This window comes from Lathamus discolor, chromosome 5 (assembly GCF_037157495.1).
Source record: "Lathamus discolor isolate bLatDis1 chromosome 5, bLatDis1.hap1, whole genome shotgun sequence".
Lineage (NCBI taxonomy): Eukaryota > Metazoa > Chordata > Aves > Psittaciformes > Psittacidae > Lathamus > Lathamus discolor.
In genome coordinates this window covers 50,864,117-50,878,663 of record NC_088888.1, presented here as the reverse complement: position 1 = coordinate 50,878,663, position 14,547 = coordinate 50,864,117, and the positions used below count along the sequence as shown (strand labels likewise).

At 38.5% G+C, this 14,547-nt stretch overlaps 1 long non-coding RNA gene across 1 annotated transcript in view; it reads right to left on the bottom strand.

Annotated features, from left to right (window-relative positions):
* Positions 1-5,686: 5,686 nt before the first annotated feature.
* The window catches only part of LOC136015200 (uncharacterized), a 41,004-nt gene continuing 32,143 nt past the window's right edge, over positions 5,687-14,547 (bottom strand). Inside the window, exon 5 of the long non-coding RNA XR_010613104.1 lies at positions 5,687-6,591. This is a non-coding gene — a long non-coding RNA (uncharacterized LOC136015200). The remainder of the gene's footprint in view (positions 6,592-14,547) is intronic.

The window sequence follows — 14,547 nt, the reverse complement described above, 5'->3', positions numbered from 1 at the left end:
TACTAAATCTGTGAAAAATAAGCACATCACTTAAGTAAAAAATAAGCATATATAGTCCATTCTGCATGGAGTCTTTACAGCACAACTAAATCATGTAAGTCACATTATGTCTTTGTAGCTATTTATAGACATGTATGTCCATCATTTGCATCCTATAGTTTGGGGTTTCTTTTCCGGATATAAACAGAGCTTCCTCCCTTGCTTTGTTTATGTGTCTGCCCGTCAACGTAGCGCCAGCGACTGTCTCTCCGCTTTTCTACTGCTGCTCCCTCATCCTGTTTATAGGTCAGTAGTAATGACTGCCATAGCCTCTTTGCTACCGAGCAGAACTTCCCATAGCACTTCAGGATGTTTTAGTCATATTAACCTCTGCCGCCCGTCTGGAGACAAACATCTACCCTCCTTGCTAGTACTGCAGGCAGCATTCGCCTCCACAAAAATCAGTTTTTGCTTCCTGGGAGGCCCAAATTTTTCAGCTGTCCCTTGTACAAAAACACAGCTGGGTCCTATTCATTGTCCCATCCACTGAAAAAAGCATAAACAGACACACAGCTGAAGGACGAAAAAATTCTTCTGTCTCAAGAACATGAAGCCTCACAGTGGACAGGATCCTTGCCAGCCACTGAATGTGCAGAAAAAAACCTGGTACCTCTTGATTGGATGCAGGTTTTTATTGTGCTTATCAAGTAATGTCCAAGGTCATTAATACAATAATCCTCTAGGTATTTACTTCAGCAGGACGCAGAAAGATCATGTGATGTGAACATGCCCAAGACACAATACAAGAGGAAGAGGTAAATCAGCTGTTAAGCACAAAGCCAGTTGCTGAAATGGAGCCAGTGAAGCAGCTTGTCTATATCCCCACAGCACTGGGAGGGTTGTCTTTCCCTTCAAGCCAGCTGGGAGAAGATGCATAAATCCAGAACCTCTAATGAGCATTAGAGCTTTGTGCTTCATGAAATCCATAGGAATAGGAGTGCAGCACTTTTACAGATCACTTTTTCCAGTTGCAAACTTGTAGCAGCAGAGGATTATTAGTATTTCAGTCAGAGGCTGTTGAAAGATGTTAATGTCTGTCTCCATAGCCTACAACCTCCTCCTGATTATAATTCAGGGCCCATCAGTGCATGTCCAGCAGGAGTTTGCAATGTTTCCTTTAACAACAAGCTCACACAGTCTGTTTCAAAACACACATCTGTAACAGCGTTCACAATTGTTCCTGTGCCACCTTGCTGCATTTTGCTTTTTATACAGACACCTGAAGAACATACACTGTGTTTAACCTCCTCTTTAGTTTGGGAGATGGAGCCCCACAAATACAACATTGAATGAGGCTGACCTCACCTCTGCCAGGAACTGCATGGTTTGCAACCTCTGCAGAGGTTTCCACAAAGCTAGATGGCACTTACACACCTAGATTTCATGGGGTTTGCATTGGTAGTAAGGTCCTTCAGTTGTGCTTTTCAAAACTTTCCTTCCTGGTCTTTAAAATAATGTCAAAAAATATGATGCATGAGAAAAATCAACAACTCAAGTTGAAAGTATTTTTTACTGACAATTGAGCAGAATGAGTATATCATCACACATGGCATGGATGCGTAGTCTTAGAAAAAAAAGGCTGATCTAATCATTTTGTTACTCTAGATTCCACCGTAAGCTTTTAAAAACATTTTACTGCAATAAAAAGTTGATGATTCTGACATACAGGCAGCTTCCTCTGCACTCAGCAGCCACTGATACATGTGACAAGATCACAATTTCACATGACCCAGTGTGACCAACCTTTGCAAATGCTGTTATGAATCTCATGATGCTGTGCTTTTTCTGTGATAACACCAGATTTTAGAGTCATATGAACAAGTATGAATGTGTCTGGGTTTCTTGCTTTATAAATAAGTGGTTTTTAATCCCACATTTTTGGAAGAGGAAGTTAAACAATCTGAAAATATTAGAAAACTCACAACAAGATACTTTCCCCCAGGTATGATTAGGTTTTGCTTCTTGTTCTACCCCATAGCTTTGTTACAGTGCAAGAAATTAAACTTATGTGTATCGTTTCCCCACTATGACACTAAGAAAAATCACTGTACAAGGAAACTGCCTCACTTCAGTAGTGCTGAAGGAGTGAGGTCCATTTCAATTTAGTTCAACATCTTATCTGAAGAGTAGTGCAAGAGCTTCTTTGTGGTGTTTCTCACTGGCTTAATCACAACACTGTATTTCTGTGGCAGACTCATTCATTTTGTTCTCACATATTATTAAACTCCTCCTTTAGACAGATCTGTATTTGTTTCACAAGCAGCTTCCTTCTAAATCTTTTGCTCGACTGTTAATTATCTTATGTGCCACGTTCTTTTCAAAGGCTTCCACTACATGTAGAAAGATTTGATGGCCCAAAGAGGTGCAATGCTTGATATGTTTCAAGATTCTCACCTGTACATTGGGTTGTTATTTTCCTAAAAAATAAGGAGAGCTAACCAGAAAAGATCAGTATACCTGAGCACGCTGCTGTAATTATCAAGTGACTGTTGACTAATGCCAAAATATGCTAAACTTGCCTAATGTTTCTGATGAAAAAATGTAATGGCAAGCTATGGAAAGACAGAATGACATTTAACTCATTTTCCATTACTTCCTTGCCAGCTTTTGATGGTGTTCAAAGATATAGCTTGCTAGCATGCCGAATTACTCTTCTGTTTATAGCAGTTCTCTGTGCCAAGTCCCACAGATGTTCAGATTTTTCTCCATGTGGATGACATACTAGATACCATCTTCCCTTCACATCCAGTCCTGAGAAACCAGAGGTAAAGCCTACAAAGCAACATGGCAGCTGGGAATAAGAGATCAACAAGAGGAAGAACTAGGGAGTCAGACTCAGACCTCCCACTCAGAAATTATGACCTCGGAGTAAAATGATTTTCACTGATGGTTTAGAGTCATTTCTGCACATAGAATGATGCCTGCCTTTCTCCTCTGGAGATTCTGGGTGACTTAGGAGCAAAAGATCTAGGAAACCCAACTACGTTAAAAATATATTTAGTTAGCTGAGAGCATGCACAGACAAAGAGCATCCCAGTGATAGAGGGGAAAAGTGGAGTCCAAATAAGTAAGCACTAAATACCGAAGACCTAAAACTGGTTGAAATAAGAATAGTAAAAGAAAATGAGCTCAACCTGCATGAAAGAAGTAAAGTCTGGGGATGAAGGGAGTCACTAACCAAATATCTGGAAAAGAGAGAAAAGGATAGGAGAGGAGAAGAGAGGAGAGAGAAAAAGAAAAACCTCCTCAAACATGTTTAGAAGTAGAGTGCCCAAACATAGGTCACATGATAATTATTCTCTCAAGGAGAGATCTGAAAAGTCAGAAGACACAAACCAAAACTAGCTCTAACCCAGTTTTATTATTTTACTGTTCTCACAATGCATGTAAGGAAGAGTTACATTTCAATGTATGCAGATATACATATGTATAGATATGTACATTTATGCATGTATATATGTATGTGCATGTGTATACATATGTACGTATGTGCATATACATATACATGTGCATATGCATATACATGCATATGTACATATTGCATTGAATTCTTATTTGCTTATCAAAACAATTCCAGACAATTTAAACCAGTGCAAGTAGACAATTTGAACAGTTGATATGGGCATCCTATTTGATTGATTGGCCGAATTTCATACAATACAAAATCTATACCAAAACACCTGTACCTATGAGGTCTGCTTAGGAAAGGTGGTTTTGCCTTTGCGAAAGACTTGTGCAAATCTCAAAGTATCAGATCAATCTGTGGAAGAGATATTGCATGGATAAGACACCATGGGTTGCAGCTACTCAAAGCTTTTTACCATGGTATGTCCCAATGGACTTTTTCTTTCTCTAAAGGTAAATAACTTTATTTATCTTTGCAGAAAGGTATTTACCTTTGAAGAAATACAGATTAATGTGTTTGCTTATCTGTTACCAGTTTTGCTTAATGTACTGGGGTAGGACATTACTGCTTTATTCAGCCAAAATCAACCGTTCAAACAACGTTGATCACTCCGGATCTTTTCCCAGCTGCATAATGCAGTGTAAGAGCGCCTTCTATGCTTAGAAAAAAGAAATGCAAGACAAAAGAGCCTCTGAAAACGAGTCCGCAGAATTAAAGCCTACCTCTCTCGGGTGCAAGCTGAGCTACTCTTAATACAGAAGAAGGAAGGGTACAAGAGCTTTCTCTCTGTTAAAGGAAATGGTTCAAACTCATCATCATGGTAGCAAGGATATAACCATCATCTTTGGAGTATGATTCTAAATACTTCTTAAATGAAGTGTAGGTGTAGTCTCCCCAAGGAGAAAGTTCTATTGGCAATTTAAAACAAATTTTGAAAAACATTTTCTTAATATTCTCTGTGGCATTAAAGGAGCTGTGTGAGCATTAATGAGCTGGTTTCACAGGGCAAAATGCCAAACAGAGGTGTGAAGAAGCTCTCATTCTGAAGTGTTATTTTTCTCTTGGGTCATTTCAGTGTTTCAGTTGCCCAGGCAGCTTCACAAACAGTTGTAGTTACCCAACTAAAGGAGCAGCAAGCTGTGGTGGAAAGTTACAAAAAAGCCCCAACAACTGGAGAGAAGAACTTGGCAGGAGCTACCTAAGCCAATTAATATGCCATTGTATATAAAACTAAGCAGAACTTGGAACCCAAATAGCCACCTTCTGGGTGGGAGTCTAACTCCTAAACTAGAAAACCATGTTATTCCTCTGTGGACAGATCACCTAGTAAAGCTGTGGTCTAGCAAAGCCTTAGGAATATGGTCAGATTCAGCTACATGAATGCTTTATGTCAGTAGGACAGCTTAGGTCCTTAAAGCCGAGCACGTGTCTTTGAGCTTACTGTAACCCATATACAAAGGGTAGAAAGCTAAACTGGTTGAAACCAACTGCACAATAGTCTTGGATTTCCATGTAACAGTTCTACCTTGATTTCAAACTCCCCATAATTTTTCATTTTACTCTTTCCATACACATTGATTTTGATATGAAGACCTTCATAATCCATATATGATCTCCATATGAACAGAACTAACTGTAGTCAGAATTAGTTGGTTTTTTACCTCTTCTCTGTCTTTTCATCATTGCAGTGCATCTGTAAACTGGAACTAGTACACCCAACACAGTCCTTCATGTGTCCTTATATCCAGGAAAAGACAGCCAAACCATGCTAAGTAAAGCAAAGAGCTCCTGTGGTCTATTCGACAGCAGTTATAGGGCTGGCATTCAAGTAGTCACAACACCTTTTCATGACATTAATATCTAAACTGTTCACCCACCCACATCCAGACGAGAGGTCAAACTTTGCTGAGGAACCAAATGCTCTCTCCATTAAGCTTTTAATGGCAAGTGGGCTCAACCGAAATGAGACTGATCAAGCTGTTTCATGGCCGAAAATTACAATTTCCAAGCCAGGGAACTCACTAAGCTGCTGGAACGTCAATATGTGAAATAAGGTAACTCAGGCAAGAACAGATACAAGTCTAAAAGGGGATTACGTGGTTGTGGCAAATGATCACATGTGCCCAGAGTCCTTACCGCTGCTTAACACCATGCAGTGAAATACCTTGCAGGGAGCCAGAGCAGACACACAAACTGAAAGCAGTATTAGCACATAAGACCAATCTTGTGCCCATTAGTGAATCTTTTTGAGATACAGCTTTTATTGAGCTGAAGGCAGCACCATGCTCATGTAGCAATACCATTTTGCAACCTTATTACTCTCTAAACACTTTAAGCCAAGACAAGAATATAGAGCCCAACCTACTGACCTTCCCTACACTAGAGGACATTTACTAGCTAAACTATCCTGGCAAACCCTCTTAGCAGAAATGAGACATATACCAGCAAATATTTTTGCACCTTAAAGCTTAGGTAAAAGCTTTTGATATAGCATGCAGCGTCCGGGCTTATCCAGACAGTCCACTTTATCCCATTGTCTGTCTGTCTTGTGACACAGGTGTGGTCTGCTCTTGTCAGAATATTATTCTTGCTTGAGAACAGAACAGAGGAGATCTTAGACCAGCAAAAGCTATATTATGAACATCACTGGATGTAATCTGAAATGTTTTCTCTCACTGGTTGCAAAAAAAATAATGGTTTGGTCTAATCCCTGAAGGATATTTTCTTTACAAGTAATAATGTCTCTCTCACACAGACACAAAAGGACAGGATATAAAAGCCAGACTAAAGGCAAGGCATAGATTTTGGGACTTAAAATAGCCCTTTCAAAATGCATCTGTCTCAAAGGGGAGGAAAGATGTGACTGGCTGAACAGTATAAAACATAAATGATATAATGCTTCATGTGATTTTATCCAGTTCAGTCTTCATCTGTGACACTGGCTTTCCCATGGACATTCTCATCTTCTTAACCAACAATGAAGTTATTCACCCAGGAGGCAAATTAGTTCTTGTTTTAAAAGCGTAATGAGAGGTGGCTGCTCCATGAAGTTCATAACACATAACATCATACTTCTGTTGCTTATTTGATCATCACAAAGCAATCCAGCTTGATATTCAATATAGCATATTCATCAGCATACAAATCTGAAACAAAGAAAATAAAATCAAATTTTCCTGTTTCTGTCGCTGATCTCTTAATTTCATATTCAAGTAATGCTGCCTCTCTCTTCATCTGTCTTGTTGATTGATGCTGAAAGGTCTTTGGAACCAGATCTGGCCTATATGTCCTGTATGGGTCCCAATTAACTGAAAGATGTCCTAAGCTTCTCTGCGTATTCCCCGCATTACTATAAAGTGTCTATAATTAAATGTATTTGGAGAAGTATTGATTTGAGAAAAGCAAAAATGGTAACCAGTGGTTTAATCAGCAGTTAGTTGGCTTAAAATTACTCTCAGTTCCCTCACATAGTTACTACAGTCTACCACTTGAGAAGTTTTATTACCCTTGGGCTGTACTAGCAAAATCAATGCAAATTTAGAAGCGCTTGTGCTAAAAGGTAGAATTGAGAAGCTACCACATGATCAAAACCAAACCAAACCAAACCAAACCAAACCAAATATAACCCTGAAACAAAATAAAAAAAATCCACAACACAGTGTTTTGTCAACAGATTTCCAGGTGAGCATGGAGATGAATGATTTTAATAATTGTTTCCATCAGAGAGATCTTGATATTTAATCTTATGAGATGAAGGAATTACACTAAATGCTATGTGCTACAAAGTTTCACTTGCCTAATTACACAGCTAGTGTATTCAGAAATGCGTAAGTAGATTTTTCAGCTTGTAATATTATTCAATAAATCTTGGGAAATTGTAGAAAAAAAAGAGCAGCTTAAGGTTAATATTTCAAATACTAATGACATCTTTAGTTACTGAGAAGCTTTATTTGGGCCCATGAATACTTTTCACTGATTTCAAGCACATTAAAAACCTGTCTCAAATTGAGAGAAAATGGTCTACTCTTCACAGCACTCACTTGAAACTTTGGAGGTGCACAGTGAATTCATTATTCTGCCACTGGGTACCATTTTACCCACTTATTAAGTAAATTTATGCAGGGTAAAACAAGAAAGACTGTAGCTTTTAGACACAGAGTTATCTATTTCTAGCTATCTAGAGTTGTCTCTAGAGACATGAGTCTGCTCAGTCCTGCATTATTTTATTCGGTTTTTTGAAGGACTAGTTCCTTTCTTGCACGTAACAGAAAGCAAATCCACGTCTCCAGTCACTGAGAGGAAAACCTTTCAAACTCTCTGTAGAAGATCTGCAACAATAAGACAAAATTTTAAGATTCATTGAGACAGAAACAGCAAAGGAAGAAGTTGGAATTTGTATTCTTCCAGACTCATCTGGGAAGAAGGTAATTTAGGTTTCAGTCTGTGCACCTGTGAAAGCGGGTTTTTTTTTTTTTTTTTTTTTTTTTTGCATTTTCCATTAGAAAGTTATTGGATAAACAAGCAAAAAAATTCACCACGTGCTGATTTAGGCCTCTCTATTAATCTGAAGTCTCGGCCTTAGAATCACAAGTGATTTTTTAATCAATATACAGGAATTAGTCAGTTAAGCATTGCAACACTGAGGTCACCAGTGCCTGAGTATCTTTACAGACCATGGCCTTTTGTCTCTGGACCATGTCCAAAAACACACCTAGATGGCTAAAGCTGCCAGGAGACAGTGTATGGTATGTGTTTAATAACTTCAGGGATATTTGGTCTACAGATAGGAGCACTCCATCTATATAATGCTGTAGGGTGCTCATAGATATGAATTCTGCTTTCCTCTTACTGCTTGAAAAGACCATACAGATGTGTGAAGACCTTAGGGGGTGAATCTTCCACAGCCTCAAACTGATGCTGCTGCAAACGCCAGAAACTTGTGAAACCTATTAAAATCACAAACTTAGATTCCACTGGCACAACTATGGCAAAGCTGGCTTCAGACCCTACACAGTCCACAACACATATATGCAGTATATGCTTGCATGTTCACAGTGGTGTTAATAACCAAATACATGAGACAAAAGCTATCTGTATGTCTGTCTGAAGTTCTATGGAGTGCTTGCAGATATGCCTTGCAACCTTATCCCATCTAAGCCCCTGACTTAGACATACTTCATGTGCATGTGAAACACATGTGGCTTCATTGAATTGGAGACCAACCCTTCATCCATTTTTTTCAGTCCTTGAGAATAAGAAAATTGTATCAAAAATTTTGGATACAAATTATGTTAGCTTGCAGTTTTTCTGCTAAAAGCAATAGAGATAAACCAGGACCTGACATTTCCAGCATAGAAAAACAAATAAAAGAAAAAGATCACAGAGAAGCCATAGTTCTGCCATACAATATGGTAGTAAAATACCACCTATGGTATATAGAGCCACACCTTAGAAGATGTAACAGATATAGACACATACATTTATTTTACTGTTTTGACATTTATCTCCAAAAAGGCCCTTACAAATTCTACCACTTTAGCATATAAATAACTTAGAAACCATTCATCTTTGCCTAGGTAAATAATTGCATGGTGTGGGTTCTTGTTTGTTTGTATTTCTTTGAATAAGTAGCATGGAATGTACCAGAATATCGCACCATGAAACATTCCTAACATTTTTTAAAAACATGTTTTTATACTGCTGCTCTCAAGCTTTCAGATCACCACTTCATATCTGTCCACACAGACACTCCCCCAGACAATGCAGGGAAATCCCACCTTCCTGGTTAAAGGTCTTACGTACACCCACGACAACACTGCAGGTAAATTCCACATGTAAGAAATGATCTACATAAACCTAGTGTCATGCTGAAAATTGATTTTGTTTTCCATTATTTGGTTTATTTTCATTATTTTTTACTCTTTGGCTGGAGCATACATATCTATATTTGCAGGTTTCTATAAAAGCAAATCACACAAGTCTTGCATAAGTTAAATTTTATTGCAATGTGTTTAAATGGAAGCAGATGCAGAAATTTTCAGGCTCAGGTCCACTTTTAAGATTATTAACCTGTTTCTTCAGCTGCTCTTATAAGTATATGCACCAAGAAACACTTCTGAAGCATGCAACATTTGCTCTATTTTTCCAAACAATAATGAGCCAGTAGGGTACATTTACCATACAACAATACCAGAGCTAAGACCCAGGACTGATGTGTTTCAGAACAGGTATGCTTAATAGACCTCAGTTTCCACTTGGTGCAGCTATCTGCAGAAATATAATTTCTTCTCTTTTTTTTTCCTGTCTTCTTACGTTGTCAACAAGATTAATTGCCACCAATTCCAGCAATCATTGCAATGTTCACATTATTAATAAAAAGTAACTCACCATGGTGGGGGGATTGGAACTAGACAATCTTAATGTCCATTCCAACCCTAACTATTCTATGATTCTATAAATAGTAATATCCAATAACATTTTTCTGTCACAGTTGACCTGACCTGCCTTAGAATTGTTCCTGCTGGTTATTTTCCAACTTGAGGCCACAAATTGTGAGACATAGTACCAGTGGGTTGATGGTTTGCAAAGTATTTTTTACTCTAATGAATACAAACATACAGAATAAACAACAGCAGCTTTCTAAAATTTGAAAAGTTCAAATTCCATCGGTGTAATCAATGGAAAATAAGATGGTGAAAAATCATACTTGAAACCAGAAGCAGCACAGGTCCTGAAGATTCTGTTTTCCTTTACTGGTCAAATTGTTGTCTTAAGTGGTATGAAATAATAAGACTCATAAAAATACATGATTAAATATCATTCCTCTTACACTGCTGCCAGCTAGTAAGAAAAATCCACATACTTTTCCACATACAAATCCACATAGAAATTCACAAAGTTTAAGACCTAAAGAGACCACTGCATTATCTGATGTTCCCTTTAGTAAATCACATATGATAAAGTTTCACCTGATTGTCCTCCCTACTAAGCTCATGATCCTGCCAACAGACGGACATTGGCTTTTGAACTGAAGAAATTAAATGGCAGCAAAGCCACTTCCTAGCAAAGCCGCTGTCCTGCAGATGTATGTGCTTCATTAAGGAGTTGTTCCTCCTTCAGACTTGTACAGGATCAGCTGCTAAGCCTTCACCATGCTGCTGCTTTTGTCTGTGCTTTTAAATAGTTGTCATATGCTTCCTATGAAGACACAATGTAATCAAGTCATCTCCCAGACACTCTTTTCCATTTTCACCTGCAGGGCACATTCTTCAGCCTTCAAATCACTTCTATGCATCTCTTCTGTCATGTCTCCAGTTTGTCAGTCTTCTTTTGGAAAACAGTCTCTGCATTTGAATGCCATAGCCCTGCAGCACTGTCACAAAGGGAGAAGCTCTCTCCCTGGTCATGCTGTTTTGTACTGCTTTAGCTGCTGCTCTCTGGAGGAGTCTGCAGCTGAAATGTCTGTACGGGCACGTCTCCAGATAGTAAGCCCATGTTCTGCAGCTGTGTCCAGCTTTCTTTGTTCCCAGATTATAAGCTTTCATCTGAAAATATCTGAATGGCCTTGCTTATCACATGATCATGATCACTCCATTAGCTGCCTCATCCTCTCAATTTAACAGTCTGCTGATCACTATATTATCTCCACATTTTCTCAATAATGAACTTAGACTGTTACTAAAATAAGCACTACTTTCTGTCTTGTGACTGTCTTGACAATATCTTGCTTACAGACAAAAAAAAAAATCCATTGGTTCCTGGCTTGCAGCCACTTGTAGGATTTTTCATTCACCTTAATTTTGACCTATAACATTTATTTGATACAGAACAGCACTAATATGTAAATCAGAACACTGAGCAGTGCTGACAAAGCACTTTGACAGTCACTGGTCACACTGAAGCCTGTTTCAAGTACACCAGTCATCTCTTCAGCCAACTTCACTATGTTAGATCAGTACAAGTTAACTATGCCTCCTGATTTTAAAAGATTTGCCTTAGACAGTGCCATCATCCTTCTCAGAAACTGAAGGTCTGTGAGATACTCCATAGGGTGGAGATGAGTTCTTCTTTACAAGTACACTGAATTATATTTAATATTTTTCCCTCTTCCAAATCTCTAATAACATGCCTCCTAATTTTCAAAATCTCCTTTATTGCTTGGATATTTATGCTCTTTATATATTTTTTTTAAATCTAGATCTTTCTTTTGTCTATTATTTTCCTAATCCTTTTTGCAGTTTCAGAACCTGCCATTTATTGTGATGACTGTACAATTTTGTATTCTAATAGAGATATAGACATGCATGTATATATACACATAAACCACTTATTTTCACTTTGACTCATGAAGTCTTATTCTTTCTGACTATCTGGTACACTACTATCTCACAGAGCTAGCAAGTTATGTCATTGTATTGAGAACATGGAAAGTAATAGTGCCTTAAACAAGGAAACCACTGTCACTGACATAGTGACATAGTATCTAAGACAGCATCTAAGACAACAAAGTCTTACCCCTGTTACAAAAGTAAGAACATCAATGAATGCACGAATTTCTAGTGTCATAATTTAGAATATAACATACACAATTCTTGAGGATTACAATATGCTCGCCCACCCAGAACTACCAAAGAAAATGGGAGATAATGCTAAATGATTTTATTTTAGCTCTTGCCCCTCTAAAGGGCACAGATGCCCTCTCCTTGCAGCCAGGCATCTCCAAAGACCTGCTTACCTCACCTCCCCAGAGAGGTCAATTGTACTTTTAATACTTAGGCCTTTTGGCTACATTGAAACCACAAGAAAATTAAAAAGATATATGTTCAAAGTTTGGTTTGTATTAGCATTGACAATGGTAGCAAAGAGCTTGCCTTCACCAGATCCCAGGTGTGGTCACCTGGAACTAACTGATGCAACAAGGTTTTCTGCTCAGGGATTGTGAGAAGGTCAGAAGGGACAACCATGTTAGTCAAGGCTGAACAAACTGTTTAAATGTGAGCAGAGAATTTAAAAGAAAAAAAAAAAACCACAAACAACACCACCACCACCTTTAAGGTCCACAAATTGTGAAACTGAGGTGAAAAATAGCTCAGAAGTAATTTCATAGGCAGGCAAACAAAGCCTTTGCTTATGCGCTGAAAGAAATCAGAAACCCAGTTTTGAAGTTGGACAACTCCTAATAGAAGTTAGAAGAACTGAGGAGGAGGCACTTCCATAGCAAGCAAGATTCATGCAGACAACAGCTAATCCATTTCTTTCCTGCTATTCAGCTTACAGATTTGGCCAAGTTATTGTCTTCCCCGTACAGAGAATGTATTTGAAAAAGCAAGTGTTTCAGCACTGAAGTTCATCATGGGCAGATGAATTCATTCAGTGAAGAAGCAGAGAGGATCTGACACATTTCAACTTAGAAAAACAAAAAAAAAAAAAAAAAAAAAGGCATGGGAAGAGAATAGTAAAGGATACATTGCAAATCTTGTAAATCTATTATAAGGTCTATTATCAGCTTGTCAATGTTTAATACTGATTTATCTGTACAAAAGAGAAGTTACTGATATGAATCATGAATACCTGACCCTTTCTTCAGTTTCCTCTGCCAAACTTCTCCCTTCACCTCAAATTTTGTGAAGTTTTGACTCAGAACCAAATTCAATTTTACCATAAATTTTTCAGGCTTGTGGGAGAGATCTGTCATGGTGCTTAATCATGCTGGAATATGTCTTTGTTCCCTTTGGTGTTTTGCCCTGCCTTCATTATCAGGAAATGGAGTATTTAAAAAGGATGATAAATTCCTCCCCAGCCCTCTCTCTCACCCTCCCACCAGGATGAACCAGCTCCATATCCCAAACACAAAGGTTTAACATGTGGGAGGGCAAAGGATAAGCTAAAAGAAAGGCAAGTGCAACAATGACCCCTTATCTATTTCTTTCTTCATTCTTCATAAATAGCCAGTACTGTGGTCCAAAGAAGAGTCTTCCCTGCAGCATTATCACAAGACTCCTCTGAGAACAGACTTAATCTTTATTGGCTCTCTTTTTCTCATCTCTCTTCTCCTAAAGGCCTTGTGTATTGTTAGATTGTATTTTCACAGGTTTTGGGCAAAGAGAGGTCAAGAGAAGCCAGAAGACAAAATGTCTTCATTATAGAAGAGCAAAAGTAATTTACACTCCAAAGAGGCTGCATGGATATGGCTTTGCTGTTTGTGTCTCGGCTGTAGCCAGAATTATGTTGTTACACTTCTGCCCACAAGCTCTTCTGCAAAGCAGGTATTTTGTGGACACAGATGAAAAACACTGACCTGTCTCTCAACCCCTGAGAAAGTCAAAATCACACCTGCATAGCAAATAAAGGTGTGTTAGGAGTACAGGTAGACATAAATCCACTATCTTAACCTCTCATTCACAGAGAAAATAGCTGTTAAGATATGACAACAGGGACTTCAGAGTCAGTTATACACTGTGCAAGTCACTTTTTGTCCGTCTGGTAATTCTGACCATTACCCACAGCTGCTAAGTTGAAGATCAGGTGTTCACCTAGCCTTGTTACAAGTTGGACTTCTATTCAGCTTCATAAAAATGCCTAGTCTGGCCATAGCCTTGTGGAAACTCACTGTCTAAAAGCTAAGAATTGTTTAAACAGAATAGCAGCCTGTTCCCATCCCCACACCCTCCCATGTTTTATTTAACATGTATTATGAAACATGCAATACTACTCTGTCATCATTTTGCACCACTCATTCTCAAGGCATTACAGGGAGTGGGCACAGATGATGTGACTGAATAAAGTAACATGACTTTGCAATTATCCCCTGGCATACACTTTCAGTCACCAGCATTAGGAAATGAGAACTCATCATGTACAACTAAGCTGCTTTGGAAAAATACTCAGGAAACATGTGGAAGAGAGATTAACAAAAGCATTCCAGCTACCCCTCCTAGTTGCCAGATGTTGAATAACCAACAGAAGCAAATGATTTTTAGTTGGCTGCTCAGCATCTCTCCTGATGCTGAGCAGCAAACTCAAGGTCAAGAGTGGAGTGATGGAGAGAGTGGAGGCATGGCATACTGAGAGGCAGCATGGTCATGCTTCTCCTGTAGACCGAG